We start from the raw sequence: 14243 nt of genomic DNA on the forward strand, positions 1-14243 counted from the left end.
ATCCCCAAGTAATTCTTCAAAGATGTTAAAAGTAGGTTCAACAATGTCATGTAGCAATAAATTAAAACCATCTTATACAAATAAGCATTTGTTTTATTTTTATTAGTGTGTTTGATGCTAAAGGTAACTTATAATCTATGGTCATCATTCAATTACAAGGAACTTTTTCATGAAATTCTTTCATCAGTATATATTTATTGTCTTGCATCTTGCTTTTCTTTTGCTAAAATTGTTTTGTTGTGTTCTGTAACTCTTTTTCTGCATCTATATTTATAAGGTTGATATCTGCCATGACTTTGCTTTTTTAGCATATTAATATCATAACTTGATATATTTTATCTATCTCTATATTTATATATTTGCTATAAACTGAGCACAAACATTAAATCCTTATCACAAACTTTAATAGTAAGTTGGTGTGCATGCATGCAGTTGCTTCAGTTGTGTCTGACTCTTTGCAACCCCATGGACTGTAGCCCACCAGGCTCCTCTGTCCATGGAATTTTCCTGGAGAGAATACTAGAGTGGATTGTCATGCCCTCCTCCATGGGATCTTCCAGACCCAGAGATCGAATGTGTGTCCCTTCCATTTCAAATGTATTCTTTTCTGCTGGGCCACTAGGGAAGCCCAGTATGTAGGTGTGTTTATACATATATATTTATATGATAGTACTGCTATGTGTTTGAAAGTATGTTTCATCCATATTCACTTGAATTAACACCCTTCTTTGCAAATTAATGTAATTAGCAAAAAGAATCCTACCTCAAATCCTGCTTCAGTCACTCACAGCAGTATAAATTTTGACAATTCACATAATTTACCAAAGCTCAAATATCATAATATCTACATTTGTGAATTTGGAGTTATGGTGTTGCTTCTGCTTATTATAAGTCAGTTCCCTTTGCACTCTTTCTTAACCATCTTTTTTACTTTCTTTTTAGACTTTATTTTTTTTAATCAATTATTCAACCTTTGTTAATTTTCTCAAGTTCCATTCCCTCTATAAAGCCTCCCTTGATCACCCAAAATATTTACCTTATGAAAAGTGTCTTCTGGAACTTGAATTCTCCCCAGTTCTTGATTTTAAAGTGAATTTAATTTCTTCATTTAGTCATGTGTGTGCATTCTTTCTTCACGTTAAGATTTTATGCTCACTAAAGTCAGAAAAATGTTTAAGTAGGGCTTATCAAAGATGTCTTTATATAATTCTCCCTATGGGAAGGGAAATACATTGCATATTGGAAATACAAAGTAATTTTGATCATTGTTGTTTGTATTTACTTTGAAAATATGCCATGATGGCATCAGCCAGTGTTGCACAATTGGTCTCATTAATAGTGCTCACTATTGCATCAGTTTCATTCTCACATGTATATGGGCCTTTTCCTATGCCTGAGACAGCTTTACAAACACATTTGATTTTGTTTATCAGACTACCTTGAGAAAGTTAAATACATTTCCTTGTGCATTGAGATACACTCTCCCAAACTAAAACATCAGCTTAATATACTGGTTCGGCTTCCCAAGGAGAGCTAGTAATAAGGAATCCACCTGTCAATGCAGGAAACATAAGAGATGCGAGCTCGCTGCCTGGGTTGGGAAGATCCCCTGGAGTAGGGAATGACAAACCACTATAGTATTCTTGCCTGCAGAATCCCAAGGACAGAGGAGCCATGAGGGCTACAGTCCAAAGAGTCACAAAGAGTTGGACATGACTGAGCATCTGAAAAGGGTATACTAGTTAACTAATAGTCATGATTTTAGTGAATATTAAAATATTGTACTGTCCCTTGAAATTATGAGTGTCTGACCACAATTTAACTGTAAAATCCCTAATAAACCTTTTATTGGGTTATGTTTCCATACATAAGTATGAGCATTAAAATTATTAATTCAACAGTTCTCTTACACAAAATTACACAGAATTACTATTTCCAAAAAGGAACTTGTCAAACCTGACTTATTAATTTTGAATACTTAAATGGGACAGTTTTCCTGTGCAAGTAAAAAAATGGTAAATTATAATCACTAATAGTATAAGTTATCTTGAATACCTAATATTTCCTCCTCACTCATTTAATAACAATAATAATAATAATAAAATGAGTGAATTAAAAAAATAATAGTATTATAATATTTACTAGTATAGTATTAGTAATAGTATTTACTAAATAATACTATTTTTTTTAAATTCACTCATTTTTTTATTATTATTATTGTTATTAAATGAGTGAGGAGGAAATATTAGGTATTCAAGATAACTTATACTATTAGTGATTATAATTTACTATTTTTTTACTTGCACAGGAAAACTGTCCCATTTAAGTATTCAAAATTAATAAGTCAGGTTTGACAAGTTCCTTTTTGGAAATAGTAATTCTGTGTAATTTTGTGTAAGAGAACTGTTGAATTAATAATTTTAATGCTCATACTTATATATGGAAACATAACCCAATAAAAGGTTTATTAGGGATTTTACAGTTAAATTGTGGTCAGACAACTCATAATTTCAAGGGACAGTACAATATTTTAACATTCACTAAAATCATGACTATTAGTTAACTGACACCAGTTGAAATTTACTAAAGCACAACTTGGATTACGTTCAAAATTTATGGGGAATGGTATGCTTTTCAAATAAACAATCAATAACCCCTAGAGTTAGTTATTTCCAAATTTATTTGTGTGTTTTATTTATAAACTTAATTCCTTATCTTAATTCAAGTCAAATAATCTGCTCTGAATACTCACAGCATTCAGTGACCCTTTTTCCCATATTTTAAACCACACAGTGTCCTGCTTTTTTTAGGTCTGCATGAGTCATCTCCTTTATTAAATAGTCATTCCTCAGAGCTTATATTATTCAAGGCAATTGCCAAGAGGACGCCTTACGATAAAGCAAGTCCAGTTGCGGTTCAGGCTTTAGCCTAATTAGTCTTTAATTCACAGATTATCAGGTGTTTCTAGGCTCATAAGGAGCTATGTGCTTTTGTGTGTGCATGGAGGGTTGGGGCTCAATCATATCCAACTCTTCGCAATCCCATGGACTGTAGCCTCCCATGTTCCTCTGTCCATGAAATTTTCCAGGGAAAAATACTGGAATGGGTAGTCATTTCCTTCTCCAGGGGATCTTCCTGACCGAGGGATTGAACCTGTCTCCTGCATTGGCATGCTGCTTCTCTACCATTGGACCTCCTGGGAAGACCTTATTTGCTTTTACTGATAAGTAATGGGATTTGTTGTTGATGTTTTGTGCTTGTTGCTTGACAGGTGGAATGATTGTACTAAAGTATACTTGCTTTGATGCAAAGAGTAGAATTGACCAGAGAAAGGAAGAATATGTAAAGCAACTTGTGAGACTAGAGAGCAGTTATTCAGAGCACAAGAATTGCACCAACTTGAGATTAAATTACTGCCTATTTACTGGGACCTGATCTTCAGTGTTCTTAGTTAGAGAAAAAGTCCACAGATAGCTCTATGGATGCTGCCTCTATAAGCATAAGAAGTGTTCAGTGGGAACCTGGATTTCGTTTGCTTTAAAATGATTGTTTTCCCAAATAGTTCAGTTCAGTTCAATTCAGTCACTCAGTCATGTCCGACTCTTTGAGACCCCATGAACTGCAGCACTCCAGGCCTCCCTGTCCATCACCAACTCCCAGAGTTTACCCAAACTCATGTCCATCAAGTCGGTGATGCCATCCAGCCATCTCATCCTCTGTCATCCCCTTCTCCTCCTGCCCCCAATGCCTCCCAGCATCAGAGTCTTTTCCAATGAGTCAACTCTTCACATGAGGTGGCCAAAGTATTGCAGTTTCAGCTTCAGCATCAGTCCTTCCAATGAACACCCTGGAATGATCTGTTTAGGATGGACTGGTTGGATCTCCTTGCAGTCCAAGGGACTCTCAAGAGTCTTCTCCAACACCACAGTTCAAAAGCATCAATTCTTTGGCACTCAGCTTTCATCACAGTCCAACTCTCACATCCATACGTGACCACAGGAAAAACCATAGCCTTGACTAGACGGACCTTTGTTGGCAAAGTAATATCTTCGCTTTTTAATATGCTATCAAGGTTGGTCATAAATTTCCTTCCAATTTGTAAGCGTCTTTTAATTTCATGGCTGCAATCACCATCTGCAGTGATTTTGGAGCCCCCCAAAATAAAGTGTAACACTGTTTTCACTGTTTCCCCGTCTATTTCCCATGAAGTGATGGGACCAGATGCCATGATCTTCGTTTTCTGAATGATGAGCTTTAAGCCAACTTTTTCACTGTCCTCTTTCACTTTCATCAAGAGGCTTTTTAGTTCCTCTTCACTTTCTGCCATAAGGGTGGTGTCATCTGCATATCTGAGGTGATTGATATTTCTTCTGGCAATCTTGATTTCAGCTTGTGCTTCCTCCAGCCCAGCATTTCTCATGATGTTCTCTGCATATAAGTTAAATAAGCAGGGTGACAATATACAGCCTTGACGTACTCCTTTTCCTATTTGGAATCAGTCTGTTGTTCCATGTCCAGTTCTAACTGTTGCTTCCTGACCTGCATACAGGTTTCTTAAGAGGCAGGTCAGGTGGTCTGGTATTCCCATTTCTTTCAGAATTTTCCACAGGTTATTGTGATCTACACAGTCAAAGGCTTTGGCATAGTCAATAAAGCAGAAATAGATGTTTTTCTGGAACTCTCTTGCTTTTTCAAGGATCTAGTGGATGTTGGCATTTTGATCTCTGGTTCCTCTGCATTTTCTAAAACCAGTTTGAACATCTGGAAGGTCACGGTTCATGTATTGCTGAAGCTTGGCTTGGAGAATTTTGAGCATTACTTGACTAGCGTGTGAGATGAGTTTGAACGTTCTTTGGAATTGCCTTTCTTTAGGATTGGAATAAACCTGATCTTTTCCAGTCCTGTGGCCATTGCTGAGCTTTCCAAATTTGCTGGCATATTGAGTACAGAAATTTCACAGCATCACCTTTTAGGATTTGATAAAGCTCAACTGGAGTTCCTTTAACTCCGTCAACTTTTTCATAGTGATTCTTCCTAAGGCCCACTTGACTTCACATTCCACGATGTCTGGCTCTAGGTGAGTGATCATATCTTCATGATTATCTGGGTCATGAAGATTTGTTTTTGTATAGTTCTTCAATGATTCATATTCACTTTTATTTATTTTGAAAGTCTCACATTTAATAAACAATGTAGAAGTAAAACAAACAAACAAACAAAAAAACTACCATGTCCAGAAATGGTCAAGTAGCTAGTATGTATGCAATTAATCCTCAAAACAACATAGATAGGTGATCAGACCATATTCTTAGATACATGAGATTTGTAAAGTTTAAATACTTGCTCAGGTATTCACACTTAGTAGGAAGCCCAGCTGGAAGCCCAACATCAGTCTGAAAATAATTTCTGTGCTTTGAGTGATAGAATCATTCTCTTGGTCAATAAGGAGTGCAACCTTGAATCTTTTAGTACTACTATTTAATAGTAGTATATCCATGAAAATGTAAGAAAATATAATTTATTATATTTGCAGTCTACTATTATTATTAATTTATTATATTTGCAGTCTACTATTATTATTACTTTATTATATTTTCTTACATTTTTATGGATGTATTACTATTAAATAGTAGTACTAAAAGATTCAAGGTTGCACTCCTTATTGATTAAGAGAATGATTGCATCACTCAAAGCACAGAAATTATTTTCAGACTAATGTTGGGCTTCCAGCTGGGCTTCCTACTAAGTGTGAATACCTGAGCAAGTATTTAAAATTTACAAATCTCATGTATCTAAGAATATGGTCTGATCACCTATTTATACATGGCTAACCACTTGCCAGACCTTCTTTTACACAGTTTGCATATATTCATTCATTTAATCCTCACAATATTCAATAGAGCAGCTTCCATTACTGTCTCCTGAGAAGGAAACTAAATCAACTTAAAGTAGATCACAGCCAGGAAGTGTAAAACCACATTACATATCCACAAGTAACACACTTGCCAGATGGTCTTATCGGAAATCTTTAAAAATATACTGGGCTTCTTTGGTAGCTCAGATTGTAAAGAAACTGCTTGCAATGCAAGAGATCAAGGTTCGATTCCTAGGTCAGGAAGATCCCCTGGAAAACGGAATGACAACCCACTCCAGTATTCTTGCCTGGAGAATTTCATGGACAGAGGCACCTAATGGGCTAAACACTTTGTGGTGTTGCAAAGAGATGGACATGGCTGAGCGGCTAACTCATATACACACAAATATAGTAGGGAATATAAAGTTGTGTAAATAAGCAGTAGTGGTGTTAGTTCACTTTACAACCACAGAAATAAAAGATAAGGGTACTTACAGAAACAGCTTTGCCTCTAGTAAAATTACTTTTACCCAGAAAGGAGGATTCTTCTGACACAGATATCATTTGAACTGACTGTAAAAATAAATGTAAAAGTGGGTTTGGCACTCAAGCTTAGCTTCATGTACATAAACATTCAAATCATGTAATGAATCCTCTTGCTTAGATTCTGTATTTATCTGGTGAGTTTTAATTACATTGTATTTTCCCACTCAGATTTCTCAGCTCTGTGAAACTGTGATGTTGAGAGATTAAATGCATCTTCACAGAAATTCCATTTATAACTTCAGATTTAAAAATTAACATTGGCGTGGTATAATGGTAATGTCAGATGGTTAATGTGATTCTCACTAATTTTATGTTGTCAAGTTGAACTTTGATATTTCAATGGCAGAGGTTGACCAATGATGATTTATGAAAGGCAGTTCACCAAGAGCCCTGTTTAACAGTGTGAGAAACTCCACTGGATGCTGTACAATACAGCATTTATTTTCCTAACTACTACATCTATGCTTTGTTTATTCTTCTTTAGAAATATCCCCTGCTTCTGATATTCCATTGTCATTTTTATAACTTAGACCATCAATAATTAGTATCATAGATGTTAGGGTAGGATCACATCTGTCCTAAAATCAGGCTTTATTTCATTCATCACACCACTTTGAAATTAGACTTCTTAAAATATTGATTGTCTCCTTATCCTTTAAAAACTCCTCATTTTCATTATGATAAAATCATGAAACACAATCAGATGCAATCACTACTCTTAACAAAACTTATAGTGCCCAGATAAAAGAGAACAAGTAAGCTGGAATATTTTGATCATTTTCTTGGTTAAATAAAAAAAAGAGAGAGAGAGAGAAAGAAACTGTATAAGTAAACATCTTTTGTGTTTCTATAACTCAAGGAAAAGAATTCTACTTTTTGAATGACATTGAACTTTTTATCTTATTAATACTGTGTATTTCTCTCTTGGCATTTCTATCTTCAGACCCATTATTAATTCATCTTAGGTTGTGAATTTTTATAGATTACTTTATATGTTACTTAAAATTACTTTATATATTAAATATATTACAATTTTCCCCATATATGTGACATTATTTTTTCCAGAATAACATTCTCTTTTTTAAAGTGTTTATATATTTTATATAAGTTTATATTAAAATATATTTATATATATTATATTTTTAAATTTTAAGATTGTGAGATGTGGAGATAAAATCTCAAAATCTGTTCAAATTCTGACTTCTCTATATGTTAACTGAATATTCTTAACCATCAATGTCTATTTTAGAAAAATTATATGAGTTAATATATGCAAAATTGCACTAATTTCCCATATTAGCAAAGTAATGCTCAAAATTCTTAAAGCTAGGCTTCAACAGTACTTGAACCAAGAAATCCCAGATGTTCAAGCTGGATTTAGAAAAGGCAGAGGAACCAGAGATCAAACTGATCCTAGACAGAGCAAGAGAATTCCAGAAAAACATCTACTTCTGCTTCATTGCGCTAAAGCCTCTGCCTATATGGATCACAAAAAACTGTGGAAAATTCTTAAAGAGATGGGAATACCAGATCACTTTAACTGCCTCCTGGGAAACCTGTATGCAGGTCAGGAAGCAACAGTTAGAGCTGGACGGAACAACAGACGGGTTCCAAATAGGGAAAGGAGTATATCAAGGCTGTACATTGTCACCCTGTTTATTTAACTTGTATTCAGACTACATCATGAGAAATGCCAGGCTGGGTAAAGCCCAACCTGGAATCAAGATTGCCAGGAGAAATATCAATAACCTCAGATATGCAGATGACAACACCCTTATGGCAGAAAGTGAAGAGGAACCTTTTGATCAAGGTGAAAGAGGAGAGTGAAATAGCTTCCTTAAAACTCAACATTCAAAAACTAAGATTACAGCATCTGGTACCATCACTTCATGGCAAATAGATGAGGAAAAAAATGGACAGACTTTATTTTCTTAGGCTCCAAAAATCACTGCAGATGGTGACTGCAGCCATGAAATGAAAAAATGCTTGATGGGGAACACATGTAAACCTGTGGCGGATTCATTTTGATATTTGGCAAATCTAATACAGTTATGTAAAGTTTAAAAATAAAATAAAATTAAAAAAAAAAAAAAAAAAAAAAAGAAGGGGAACAGAAGAAAAAAAAAAAAAAAAAAAAGAAAGCCCCTTGAAATAGATATATCATCATAATTTATATCATTAAAAAAAAAAAAAAATGCTTGCTTCTTGAAATAAAAGCTATGACAAACCTAGACAGAGCGTTAAAAAGCAGAGACATTACTTTGCCAACAAAGGTCCTTCTAATTAAAGCTAAGGTTTTTCCAGCAGTCTTGTATGGATGTGGGAGTTGGACCATAAAGAAGGCTGAGTGCTGAAGAATTGATGCTTTTGAACTGTGGTGCAGAGAAAACTCTTACGAGTCCCTTGGACTGCAAGGAGATCCAACCAGTCCATCCTAAAGGAGATCAGTCCTGAATACTTATTGGAAGGACTGATGTTGAAGCTGAAACTCCAATACTTTGGCCACCTGATGTGAAGAACGGACTCATTAGAAAAGCCCCTGGTGCTGGAAAACAATGAAGGCAGGAGGAGAAGGGGGCAAAAGAGGAAGAGATGGTTGGATATCATCACCGATTAAATGCAGTTGAATTCGAGCAGTTCAAATTTGAGTTTGAGCAAGCTCCGGGAGATGGTGAAGGACAAGGAAGCCTGGCATGTGGCAGTCCATGGGGTTGTGAAGAGTAGGACATGACTGAGTGACTGACCAACAATAAAATATATGTTAAATATAACAAAATTTAAAGATTCAGTTATTATCCTTGCTATCATGATAATAATATGATAATAACATTTTATAATGACAATAACATGATAACGATTATAATAGTGACAATTAAAGATACTCTGGAGAAGGAAATGGCAACTCACTCCAGTATTCTTGCCTAGAAAATCCCATGGATGGAGGAACCTGGCAGGCTATATTCCACGGGGTCGCAAAGAGTTGGACATGACAGAGTCACTTCATACTAGTGATAATGGAAACTAAGTGGTCACGATGATCATGACAATGGGGATGATAGTGATAATGAAATTCTAAAATTTAATATCTTTTTTACTGTAACTTAACTTCAAATATTCTAAAGTCAATAGGTTTTTCTCTGCAATGTGACATTTATGTTACTTGGGTGCAGGTCACTAAATTTCTTCTACATAATAGATAATTGTAGCAATACTAATAAAAATGTCTTGTAATAACCTATAGCATATATATATATATATATGACCTGAGTTACATTGCTGTACCCCTGTACCTAACAAAACTAGGTAAATCTACTATAATTCAATTTTTAGAAAATTGCCTGGTATGTACAAATCTTTGAGTAAATGATAAAAAGTGGTCCAGAAATAGTGATAAAAAGAATACATTTATTGACATATTATGTATGGGTCATTATATTAAATGTTTTGTATATCTTTCAGTTCAGTTCAGTTGCTCAGTCATGTAACCATCTCCCGGTATGGATTTCTTTGGGAGAACTTTATTTATTTTCATCAGAATCGACCAAAAAATTAAGATGGTGAAATGTCTGTCTGAGATCAAATTCTTGTCCCATCTCTACCCTGCCCCCAGTTGCTCACAGAATGGATCATGTGCCCCCTATTTTGACATAACCACTTACTTGCTCTCCTGCATTCCTTAAATAAAAGAAAAAGTATCTTTTGCTGCTGATTTAGCCACACGAAACACAGCATCCTTTTTCTGGGAAAGCCATCTCATTTCATCAGTTAGTGCTGGAGAAATCTAGAATAACTTATGTACAAAATAGTTTTAAAATTTTATATTATTTTGAAATTTTGTTTCTTTGGGATTGGGGCACAGTGGGCACCCCATTTGGCTGTGAGAGCTCTCTATAGTCTATGGGCTGGTTTCTTTCCCTACCCAATCCCCCCTTTTTGGTGAGGTCCCAGTAAGGTCTGGTAAGTGTGTATCTTGAAGCTTAATTGGCTGAGAACCTTCTCTCCTTTGGTGTGATCTCCTTGGGGGCCAACTGGGAAAAAGAAAAGCCAATAGTGTAACCGTTTTGGATACTGAAAATTCATGTGTCTTTTTTGAAATAAAGAACCATTCCACTGTTGGTGGGAATGCAAACTAGTACAGCCACTATGGAGAAGTGTGGAGATTCCTTAAAAAATTGGAAATAGACTGCCTTATGATCCAGCAATCCCACTGCTGGGCATACACACTGAGGAAACCAGAAGGGAAAGAGACACGTGTACCCCAATGTTCATCACAGCACTGTTTATAATAGCCAGGACATGGAAGCAACCTAGCTGTCCATCAGCAGATGAATGGATAAGAAAGCAGTGGTACATATACACAATGGAGTATTACTCAGCCATTAAAAAAAATACATTTGAATCAGTTCTAATGAGGTGGATGAAACGGGAGCCTATTATACAGAGTGAAGTAAGCCAGAAAGAAAAACACCAATACAGTATACTAACACATATATATGGAATTTAGAAAGATGGTAACAATAACCCTGTGTACGAGATAGCAAAAGAGACACTGATGTATAGAACAGTCTTATGGACTCTGTGGGAGAGGGAGAGGGTGGGAAGATTTGGGAGAATGGCATTGAAACATGTAAAATATCATGTATGAAACGAGTTGCCAGTCCAGGTTCGATGCACGATACTGGATGCTTGGGGCTAGTGCACTGGGACGACCCAGGTGGTATGGGGAGGGGGGAGGGAGGAGGGTTCAGGATGGGGACACATGTATGCCTGTGGGGAATTCATTTTGATATTTGGCAAAACTAATACAATTATGTAAAGTTTAAAAATAAAATAAAATAAAAAACATTCCCTCAAAAAAAAATTAAAACCCCAAGTTGAAAATATTGGTTAATTTTTCAATACTGCTGCCACTGTATTCAGCAGGCAAGAGTGTAAGTGGCAAAACACTTGCCTCTAAGTAATTAACCAGAATGATACTATCTTTTAATAATGAATACTAGAGAAATTTTCAGTAATGTTTAGTTATTTTGTAGCATAGCATCTTTTTCTATTGACATGGATGACTTTTAAAATATAGAGTAACACAGACACACAAGTACATATTGTTTATTATTTTAACAATTCTAAAATGTTAAATGAATTATCTTACTTTTATGCAAGCTATAGTTTATAAGAAAAATAAATATCTTTTAGTACCACAAATGGAGAAGGCAATGGCACTCCACTCCAGTACTCTTGCCTGGAAAATCCCATGGATGGAGGAACCTGGTAGGCTGCAGTCCATAGGGTTGCTAAGAGTCGGACACGACTGAACGACTTCACTTTCACGTTTCACTTTCATGCATTGGAGAAGGAAATGGCAACCCACTCCAGTGATCTTGCCTGGAGAATCCCAGGGACGGGAGAGCCTGGTGGGCTGCTGTCTATGGGGTCACACAGAGTCGGACACAACTGAAGTGACTTAGCAGCAGCAGCAGGAGTACCACAAAATGTTTTTCTGCTTCTGTCAAATGAACATAAATCTAAAACTTTCATAGAGAAAAATAGAAAAGATCATCAGTAATTGAGTGATCTGATGATTACTTAAAGACCCTGGTGATCCAAATATAGAGCTTTCAATCCAGTTTTGGTGTTTGTTTTGTTTTTTTCCTTTCTAACTAAAGAAGCATATCTGAACCCACCATTGAGACAGCTTGCCTTAGATGTATGGCAAAACCAATACAATATTGTAAAGTAATTAGCCTCCAATTAAAATAAATAAAATTTAAATTAAAAAAGAATATTAAGAGTTCTTAAGTACATGTAGAAATATAATAAAATATGTCATATAATAAAAAAAGAAAATTTAGGATTGCACTTGATAGATATTGTAGAGATGAGTGCCATTAACGTTTCAGTGAGTAGAAAGAAAGATCAAGTAATTTTTTCATCAATTTACACAGCAGTGTTTTCAAAACAAATTCTCTTTTGAGGATTTTGCTGCCTGAATTGTTCTAAATGCTCTGCCGCTGTACACAGTGTATATAAACTCCACTTATCCTTTCATAGTTCCTCAGTCTTCCATGAAGCTTTACATAACCACTGCTAACCATACCTACACTAATGCTCTTTGCAAATCTGTGATATTTTTCTACTACTTTTTTTTTTTTATTGCTTGTTGAGAATTCAGAAAAGGTTTCCAGTTAATTATTAAGATGTTTTAATCATTCAATCAAACAATTTGTATATTAATATTGAGCACATATTCTCCAGATCCGAATTTTATATCTTTCCCCATGTCATTTTTCTTTGTTACTCTGTTCATGTGATGATTAACGTTAATTGATTATCAAATATTAAGCCAACCCTGAAAGTCTGGATAAATCCTACTTGGTCATGGTATATACATATATGCTGCTGCTAAGTCACTTCAGTCGTGTCCGACTCTGTGCGATCCCATAGATGGCAGCCCACCAGGCTCCCCCGTCCCTGGGATTCTCCAGGCAAGAACACTGGAGTGGGTTACCATTTATATATATATATATATATATATATATATATATATATATGTATGTATGTATACATTGTTGGATTCATTTGACTAAATTTGTTAAGAATTTTTGTATCTCTGTTCATGTAATATATTAGTTTGTAGTTTTCTTCTGCTGTCCTTGTCTAGTTTTCATGCTAGATTAAGGCTTGCCTCAAAGAATGAGTTAAAAAGTATTCCCCTCATTTCAATCTTTTGAAAGAAATTGTAGAGAATTGATGCAATTTCTTCCTTAAATGTTTCTTAGAATTCATCTGTGTCTAGTGACTTCTTTTTTGGAAGATTATTAATTATTGATTCAATTTCTTTAATAAATACAGGCTTATTCAGATTATCCATTTCTTCTTTTATTAGATTTGGTAGACTGGGTCTTTCAATGAACTAGCTGAATCTATTTTGTAAAATATTTTTCCTAGTGGAGAATATTCAAAAGAGATCTTTAAAGATATATATGCAACATTCTTACCCTAACATATTACATATTTTACCTCAAAGAGAACATACTGTATCTAAATTGGATCTAGTTTGAGCCACAACCTGCAGGATTTGTTAAACTTCTGTTACAAGGAGTTCTGTAACTTTAAATACATTTTCTACAATTCAAATTATTCTCTGCACCACAGCATATATGAGTATTTCATTTTTCAGGGCCATTACAAAACAAAAAAGAAGCTTGGGAACAGATAAAAGTAGCCCACGAAATTCTCTTGAAGCTCAGTGGTTAGAAATCTGTGCTTTCAATTCTGGTTTCCTTTGGCTATTTGCCCAGTAGTGGGATTGCTGGATCTTTTGGTAGTTCTATTCTGGCAGATGAGTGGATAACAAGGTTGTGGTACATATACACAATGGAATATTAATCAGCTGTAAAAAGGAACATATTTGAGTCAATTCTAATGAAGTGGATGAACCTAGAGACTGTTATACAGAGTGAAGTAAGTCAGCAAGAGAAAGATAAATACTGTATATTAATGCATATATATGGAATCTAGAAAGATGGCACTGACAGTCCTATGTACAGGGTAGTAAAGGAAATACAGATGTAAAGAACAGACTTCTGGAGTCAGTGGAAGAAGGAGAGGGTAGGATGATATGAGAGAATAGCATTAAACCATATACATTACCATATGTAACATAGATAATCAGTGAAAGGTTGATGCATGAAGCAGGGTACAAAAAGCTGATGCTCTGTGACAATGGAGAGGGTTAGGATGGGGAGGAAGTTGGGAGGGGGAATTCAGGATTGGGGTGACACATGTTTACCTATGGCCAGTTCATACTTATGTATGGGTAGAAACATCACAGTATTGTAAAATA

This window comes from Bubalus bubalis, chromosome 12 (assembly GCF_019923935.1).
Source record: "Bubalus bubalis isolate 160015118507 breed Murrah chromosome 12, NDDB_SH_1, whole genome shotgun sequence".
NCBI classification, from domain to species: domain Eukaryota; kingdom Metazoa; phylum Chordata; class Mammalia; order Artiodactyla; family Bovidae; genus Bubalus; species Bubalus bubalis.